General features: G+C 45.9%; 1 pseudogene across 1 annotated transcript; it reads left to right on the top strand.

The window, feature by feature from the left end:
- Positions 1 to 5,326: 5,326 nt before the first annotated feature.
- Positions 5,327 to 6,459, top strand: LOC110288000 (annotated as a pseudogene). Its single transcript, XR_002377266.2, has one exon. The product of XR_002377266.2 is annotated as a nuclease-sensitive element-binding protein 1 pseudogene (transcript).
- The last annotated feature ends 1,449 nt before the right edge of the window (positions 6,460 to 7,908 follow it).

The raw sequence follows: 7,908 nt of genomic DNA, 5'->3' as shown, positions 1-7,908 counted from the left end.
TTTTAAACCAGCTCTGTCTATCTTCTCTTTCCCTTCTGCGCTTGTCTAACTGGTCCCTGAGTTTAGACATAGAATCTTTAATTATTTCAGAATGGTCTACATAGAAGCAACACTCTTCCTTTAGGGCTGCACAAAGTCCTCCTTCTTTGAGGAAAAGGAGGTCTAACCCTCTCCTATTTTGCAGTACTACCTCTGACAGGGAGTTTAAGGATTCTTCTAGTTTAGTTATGGACTGCTCTATGGCCCTCAGATCAGTGTCCATCAAAGTATTGAGGGGTCTGAATTAAGGCGGTTGTACCTGTGCTAACCCCAGCCACCACCCCTACACTCAGGAGGACCGCCAAGGTCATGGTAATGGGCTCTCGCTTATGGCGGACTCGATGGTCGAATTTATTGACAAAAGAACTGTCATCATGGTACAGGAGCCTAGGGACAAGCTGAACTAGAATACAGTAATCTTTAGAAGTATTAAAAACAGAAGTAGATATGCAAGGAGTGAGACCAGTGTTGCAAGCCCACACTGTGTCTAAGGGGGGCACTAGGTACTGACCACTGTCGGAAAACTGGATATGTTGGGTCTGATTACAGAGGTACCGTCTGCCATGTGGCACTTGACCCAAGCAAAGTCCACTCCCTGAGACAGCTGCCATAGTCAGTTTTCTGTTTTTCCCCCAAGGGCATTGAGAATGGTCTGCAGTCTTATTATAGGTCCTGACTTGGGCGATTTCCTCATAATAGTGGGGACTAGAGGCATAGCACAGCCAGCAAGACTGAGTAATGTTGGGATTAGTACGGTTGAGGACCAGGAATGCCCCTTGTACCAGGCTAAACAGGCGATTCTCGGTGTCTGGGGGCGAGGGAGTGGTTGGGGCTAGATCAAGGGAAGGAGTGTCAGTAGGGCCACCTAAAGTAGGCCCAGGGAGGGTAGGTCTTGGAGGGGGGTCTCTGAGGCCTTTTAACAAATACGGGGTTAGGCCCCACTGACCACAGAAGAAGCCCTCTGCTCCCCCGCACCCACGAGCCTCTTTTTAACTTTTTCTATCCCTGGGACAGACATAAAAGGGCTACTGATGGCACCCCCTTTGTTTAGACTCACTACTACAGCCTGGTATATCTGCAATGTACTGCCCCTGGGAACTTACCCCCTGGTTATATGACTGCTTCTGGTAGATTACCTCGCCCTGGGGTACCGTTTCATGTGACTCTTCAGGGATGTCCCAAGAGTCTAATCCAGCCATCAAGGCACAGATTTCAGGGAACAGAGGGGGCCACCATGTATAAGGGGGGGCTACCTTTGAAGTACTCCATATGGTATCTTCAGCTTGAGAGATGACTTCCCATGTCAGGGTCATGGAAGCATGAGGATTACTACCCAAGGTTGGGGCTATGGCGAAGGCGCAGCTTAAGAGGATTGTCAGTGGCTGCCACCGTCCAGTCACCCTCACTTGGTTTGGTGCTTTTTTTACATGGGAGGCATGTATGTATCCAGGCAGCAATTCTGTCTACCTTCACTGCCGTGGGGGTAGTCAACAGCACCAGATAAGGTCCTTTCTACTGGGGCTCAAGCGTGCTAGCGCGATGTCATCTGACCAAAACTGAGTCTCTGACCTGGAACCCGTGAGGCACTGCTGTGGTCCCCGGTGTGTAGGCTTCTTTGATCTTGTTCCAGATCTGTGTTCTAACAACTTCTAAGGCCTTTAAATGGGTAAACAGAGCAGAGGGTGAGGAAAGGTCAGTGTTGGGATCCAATATCCCATCTGACTCAGTTAAGGGGGGTGGTCCCCCATAAAGAATCTCATAGCGGGTGAGGCCTAAACGTCCGGGAGTGTTTCGGACCCTGAGAAGTGCAAAGGGAAGAAGAGTCACCCAGTCCCGACCGCTGGTCTCAATGGCTAATTTAGTAAGGGTCTCTTTTAGGGTCCTATTTATTTTCTCTACCTGTCCTGAGCTCTGGGGCCTGTAAGCACAATGTAATTTTCAATTAGTCCCCAGTTCTGTGGCCAATTCCTGACTTACCTGGGCAACAAATGCAGGCCCGTTGTCCAAGCAGATTACCTTGGGGATCCCAAACCAAGGCAGGATTTTTTTCAAGGATCTTCTTGGCCACTACCTGAGCGGTTTCTGATTTGATAGGAAAAGCTTTTACCCATCCCGAGAAGGTGTCTATGAAAACTAGGAGATACTTGTTATCATACTTTCCTGGTTTAATTTCAGTGAAGTCTACTTCCCAATAGACCTCCGGCCTATCTCCTCTTAGCCTCTTTCCAGGCTCCTTGAAAGGCTGAGTGGCATTGGTCAAGGTGCAAGCTTTGCATGACTTTACTACCTCTTCAGCTACTGAATTTAACCTTATCACATAAGTTTATCACTTCTAAGATGGGTTAGTTGGTGAATACGCCTCACAGTCCTTTCCTTCTTTGGAGAGTAGAATAATCCGCCCATCTTTAGTCTTTGCCAGTCCATGGTGACTAAACATTTGGGCTTTTCCCGCCTCTGTCATATCTTCAATCTTATCACAGTCCTTAAAGGGGTAGTTGAAACTAGGATCCGAGGCTTGAGGATCCAACACAGTTTTAGTTACCAAGGTTACTGCCCCTTGGGCTGCCTGCTTTGCCACCTGATCAGCCATATGATTTCCCCTTGAGATTGAGTCTCCCCCCTTCTGGTGCCCAAGACAGTGGACAATGGCCACCTTTTTTGGTAGATGTACGGCCTCTAAAAGGGCCAGTATTTCTTCCTTGTTTTTAATGTCCTTTCCTGCTGAAGGGAGCAAGCCCCTTTGCCTTTATATAGCCCCGTGGATGTGTGCAGTGGCAAAAGCATAGCGACTGTCAGTGTAAATGTTGATGGGCTTACCTTCTGCCATCCGGAGCGCTTGTGTTAGTGCTGTGAGTTCCGCCTTTTGAGCAGAGGTTTCTCCCGGCAAACTGCTGGCCCAGACCACCCGTGTTTTGTCCACCATTGCTGCTCCTGCTCTCCTTTTTCCTTCTACCATGAAGCTGCTACCGTCCATGTACAGTTACGTACACCTGGCCACGGTTGGTTGGTCAAGTCTCTTCTGACTCCCGTCTCTTTCGCCAAGATGTCAGCACAGCGGTGTATTGGAGTGGAAGCGATGGAGGAAGAGGTTGAAGGGCAGGGGTAGGGTCAGCGGGTGGTTGAACATCTAAAAGAGAGACCTCCTCAATTTCAGGATAAATATATGGAGGGGTGCGCGGACTGCTCACTATGTCCTGTGGTCCAAGGTTTGAGCCAAGGTGGTGGATTTTGGACCAGATACTGCCAGACCAGGATATAGGGGACCTGATCTGGATGGCCTCAAGGGTTCTGAAAGACAATGCGCTTAACAGCGTAAATGATGGGAAGATTAAGAGTCCCATCTTGTGGCCAACCCACTCTGAAGGTGGACCACTCCAAAGAACAGAACGTCCGCCAAGGTCTTTTTCTAAATTCAACAGAAAGATTATAAGCCCTAGTCTTAACGTCCGTCCAGTGGTCAAGGGTTAGTGTCAGGGGAGTCGTCACAGTCTGTCCCACTACTAAATCTATAATACAAATGACAAAGACAAGACAAAAGACAATCACTGAAATAGAGAAAATCTGTCTCCTGTTCCGAGTCGACCAGAAAAGAACAGAGACACTGTCGACCGGCCACGGCCCTTGCCACCTCAGATTTCCAGGGGAAGAGTCGGTCCCCCAGTCTCCAGATGAGATTAGCCAGGCATTCCTGGCCCTCCCCCTTCTTCCCAGGATGTCTCCCAGGGCGAACGGACGGTGGACACCTGAATACTTCTATTCTTATCCACTCTGCACTCCCTCCCGGAGTGCCGATTCAAACGAACATCATCTGCAAAACCGAAACTGCAATCGCCAGAATTCAGACGGACAGAAATACAGATAAGACAGACACAACGCCTTACCTCCAAGTGACGTATGACTCCTGGGTGGTCAAATCCCAGACGAGCCCCCACATGTTGGAAACTCCCGGCCCTCCCCCCCCAAGGGAGACCCTCACTCAAGTCTCAGGGATCAAGAGCCCAGAAAGCCACAACAGTCAAGCTTGCTGCAAACACACGAGGTTTTAATGGCACACAAACCAGCATGCTGAGGTCGAGACCCATACACCACGCAGCGGTAGAGTCTGACCCCAACCCTATTTTCCAGCAGGCTTATAAAGGCAAAAACCAGAACCTAGGGGGAGGATCGGAGAAGAAATAGGGGAAGTCTAGGGGCGGATATTTACTTCAAGGCACCTGGGACACTGAAACATTTTGTGGTTGTTTTTCCCAAAAGTTCCAGGGAATTAGGCCATCTGGCCGGGGCCCGGGGCCCATGTTCTCAGGGCAGTCATTATTTTATTTTTTTACTCTTCAACACAATTGTAAAATTTTATCATTGTTTTTGATGCTAGCCTGGTCTATGCCATGAGTTCTAGGACAGCCAGAGTTATATACTATGACCCAGTATCTCCTAGACAAAAAAAGAAAATCAAATGGTCAAACCACAAGGAAGGAAACAAATCAGGATATTACTTAAGTTCTTAAAATGAATCATACATTCACCCCAGGTGTATATTCATCTTCTACAACCTTCCCCAGTCTTAATTGTAACAATAATAATCTCTTACTACAGGGTAAAGCATGTTTACACAATTAAAAATGGACAGATGAAAATAGTAGCAATGTAAATATTGATGGTAAATAAATGGCAAAAACCTGGAAAGCTGGCTCAAAAGTGAAGAACAATTGCTGTTCCTACAAAGATGGGTCCTCAATCGCCAGTACTTATATGGGGGCCCATAAGTAAACATAACTATAAGTTTAAGAGTGCTGAGGCCATCTTCTGATTACTGAAAGTACCAGACACACATGATATGCATATTTATGCATATAGGCAAAATACTCATATTATTTTCANCATAAATTCAAAGGCAACACAACAGACAGGAAGAATGCCATATACCTACAATCCAATGACTAAGGTTTAGGAAGTAATGAGGTTATCAGTACATGCCATCTTGGAAACAGAATGATTCTCTCCACCAAATTCAAGAAATTCAAGACGTGGGTGAAGCTTAACATAATAGCACATGCTTGACATGTACAAAGGCCTATATTCCAGGCCAATAGGCCAATAATGTAAGAACAAACCAACAAAACTGACAGAAATGTTGTCCCACATTTTGGACAAGTATCCAAGGACAAGACTCAAGTTGATATCTAAGTCTGACACCTACCTTGTATCCATTCCTGCATTGAGAACAGCCGAGCATACACAGACAAGCATTATCTTCTAAAGCAAACACATAACAAAAACAGCAAAATATATGAAATTTTTAGGTAGCAAGAAGGTCATCGCAACGAAGGTTTTGGGAACAGTCAAATGGTTCAATGTAAGGAACGCATACGGTTTCATCAACAGGAATGACATCAAGGAAGACGTATTTGTACACCAGACTGCCATAAAGAAGAATAACCCCAGGAAGTACCTTGGCAGTGTAGGCGATGGAGAGACTGTGGAGTTTGATGTTGTTGAAGGAGAAAAGGGTGCAGAGGCAGCAAATGTTACAGGCCCTGGTGGAGTTCCAGTTCAAGGCAGTAAATATGCAGCAGACTGTAACCATTATAGATCCACATCGTAGGGGTCCTCCACGCAATTACCAGCAAAATTACCAGAATAGTGAGAGTGGGGAAAAGAACGAGGGAGTCAAAAGCGCTCCTGAAGGCCAGGCCCAACAACGCTGGCCCTATGGCAGGCGAAGGTTCCCACCTTACTACATGCAGAGACCCTATGCGCATCGACCACAGTATTCCAACCCCCCTGTGCAAGGAGAAGTGATGGAGAGTGCTGACAACCAGGGTGCAGGAGAGCAAGGTAGACCAGTGAGACAGAATATGTATCGGGGTTACAGACCACGATTCCCAAGGGGCCCTCCTCGCCAAAGACAGCTTAGAGAGGATGGCAATGAAGAGGACAAAGAAAATCAAGGAGATGAGACCCAAGGTCAGCAGCCACCTCAATGTCGGTATCGCCGCAACTTCAATTACCTACACAGACGCCCAGAGAACCCTAAACCACAAGATGGCAAAGAGACAAAAGCAGCCGATCCACCAGCTGAGAATTCGTCCGCTCCAGAGGCTGAGCAGGGCAGGGCTGAGTAAATGCCGGCTTACCATCTCTACCATCATCCGATTTGGTCATCCAACAAGAAGAAATGAATATGAAATTACAGCAATAAGAAATGAACGAAGATTGGAGCTGAAGACCTTAAGTGCTTGCTTTTTGCCCGCTGACCAGATAACATTAGAACTATCTGCATTATCTATGCAGCATGGGGTTTTTATTATTTTTACCTAAAGATATCTCTTTTTGGTAATGACAAACATGGTTTTTAAGGAAAAAAAAGGCCTGGTTTTTCTCAATACACCTTTAACGGTTTTTAAATTGTTTCATATCTGGTCAAGTTGAGATTTTTAAGAACTTCATTTTTAATTTGTAATAAAGTTTACAACTTATTTTTTTTCAAAAAGTCAACAAACTGCAAGCACCTGTTAATAAAGGTCTTAAATAATAATAATAATAATAATAATAAATGAAGCAAATTGGGGAGGAGGGGAGGAAAGGGTTTTTTTGGCTTACACTTCCATACTGCTGTTCGTCACCAAAGGAAATCAGGACTGGAACTCAAGCAGGTCAGAAAGCAGGAGCTGATGCAGAGGCTATGGAGGGATGTTCTTTACTGGCTTGCTTCCCCTGGCTTGCTCAGCCTGCTCTCTTCTAGAATCAAGACTACCAGCCCAGAGATGGCCCCACCCACCAGGGGCCTTTCCCCTTTGATCACTAATTGAGAAAATGCCTTACAGTTGGATCTCATGGAGGCATTTCCTCAAATGAAGCTCCTGTCTCTGTGATAACTCCAGCTGTGTCAAGTTGACATAAAACTAGCCAGTACAAAGGGGTACAAGGAAAGAGTCTGGTGCAGGTGCAGCAACTCTGGATTGTCCCCAGCTGTGGTTGCTGGGGAGATTTTCTGACTCTTCCCCAGCAACCAATATCACAAACACCTGGCAGTGGACTTTGGCAGTGGGCACACACATGGGATCAAGAAAAAGGCCAGAGCATTGGGCACCTCAATTTTTCTAAATCAGTGAAGCTAGTTCTGCTAACAATGAAATCTATTTTGCCAATTTCAGGGCTTCTGTGGCCTTTTACATTCTGTCAGGATCTTTCAGTTTCTTCCTTTAAATACCCCCTTACCTAGCTACTCAGGGCGCCACGGTCCTCTACCCCTGCGTGGTGTATGACTGTGGGCCCAAGAGCACTCTTGAAATAAAAGTCTTCTTGCAGTTTGCATCAAGACCATTTCTTGTGAGTGATTTGGGGTGTTGCCTCTCCTGAGTCAGAACATGGGGGAGTCCTCACGTTGTGGGTCTTTCATGTGGACCAGTGGAATTGACTCAAAGTCCCAGACATAAACCTACACATCTTTGTTCACTTGATATTTGATAAAGAAAGCAAAACCAAACAATGGAAAAAAGGAGAGCATCTCCAACAATTAATACTGGTCTAACTGGATATGTACATGTAGAAGAATGAAAATAAATTCATATTTATCACCCTGCACAAAAGTCAAGACCAAGTGGATCAAGGACCTCAACATAAAACTGGATACTCTAAATCTACAGAGGAGAAAATGAGAAAAAGCCTGAACTCATTTGTACAGGATGCAATTTCTTGAACAGCAGAATACCGATGGCTTAGGGTCTAAGAGCAACAATTAATAAATGGAACTTAATGAAACTCCAAAGCTTCTGTAAGGCAAAGGACACTGTCAATAGGACAAAAAGGTAGCCTACAGACTGTGAAAGATCTTCATCAACCCTACATCTAACAAAGGGTTAAATACAA

Source organism: Mus caroli, unplaced genomic scaffold, assembly GCF_900094665.2.
Source record: "Mus caroli unplaced genomic scaffold, CAROLI_EIJ_v1.1 scaffold_18568_1, whole genome shotgun sequence".
In the NCBI taxonomy this organism is placed as follows: Eukaryota; Metazoa; Chordata; class Mammalia; order Rodentia; family Muridae; genus Mus; species Mus caroli.
This window is presented reverse-complemented; position numbering and strand designations above follow the sequence as displayed.